General features: G+C 67.3%; 1 protein-coding gene across 1 annotated transcript in view; it reads left to right on the forward strand.

The window, feature by feature from the left end:
- Nucleotides 1-250: 250 nt before the first annotated feature.
- The window catches only part of RERE (arginine-glutamic acid dipeptide repeats), a 418,492-nt gene continuing 417,919 nt past the window's right edge, over nt 251-823 (forward strand). The window contains exon 1 of the mRNA XM_027975675.2: nt 251-711. The gene's annotated coding sequence lies outside the window, so the exon portion shown is untranslated. The remainder of the gene's footprint in view (nt 712-823) is intronic.

Genomic DNA, 823 nt, shown 5'->3' on the forward strand with positions numbered 1-823 from the left:
CATTTTATTAGAAATAAAAAAAAAAAAAAGAGAGAGAGAGAGAGAGAGAAATAGCTCAAAGAAGCCCCGCCCCCTCTACCCGCCCTCCGCCTCCCATTGGCGAGGCCTCCTTGCTCGTCACTCCAGGTCGCGCCAATGGCAGGGCGCGATACTGCGAGGTGGGCCGGGCCCGAGCGCGGAGTGGGCGGTGGGTCGGTGCAGCAGCCCCGCAGCGGCTCGGCCACCATCGCCGAGGCGCCGCTGCTCCCACAGACGCTCGCGAGCCGCTCCCCGCGCTCCCAGCCTCCTCTTCCTCTCGCACGCCCGAGAAGCTCGCCCGGCTCGGGTCTAGCCCCCGCCTCCGCTTCCCCGTTCCTCTCCCCTCGTTCGCCTCCCACATTGTTTCTGCCTCGTTTTCTCTCCTAGTTGAGAGGAAAAAAAAAAAAAAATCACCATCATCCTCCGGGAGCCCCCTCGCCCTCAGAAAAACAAAACCAGACATGAGCCTGGGCTCTCGCTCCTGAAGGACTGGCCAAGCGCAGAGGCTGGTGGGGCCCGCACGAAAGGTCACGGGAGGGAAGCCCCCGTAGCCCCTGGCTCTGTTCCCGCGGCCGGCCCGCCCTCGGCCCGAGTCCGGCGGCCCCAGCCCCGCGGGCCTGCAGCCCCGTCCCCCCACTTTCCCGGGAGCCGGCCGAGCACACCTCCATTGATGGTGTAGCGCATCCGGGGGAGGTGAGTCTCCGAGTGGCCCGCGCGCGGCGTCTGCCCGCAGTTGTGGCCCCTCGTCCTGGGCGCGGGGGTGGGGCGGGCCCGAGGAGTCGGCTTGGAAGCGGGGGTCCCGGGT

Source organism: Ovis aries, chromosome 12, assembly GCF_016772045.2.
Source record: "Ovis aries strain OAR_USU_Benz2616 breed Rambouillet chromosome 12, ARS-UI_Ramb_v3.0, whole genome shotgun sequence".
NCBI classification, from domain to species: Eukaryota; Metazoa; Chordata; class Mammalia; order Artiodactyla; family Bovidae; genus Ovis; species Ovis aries.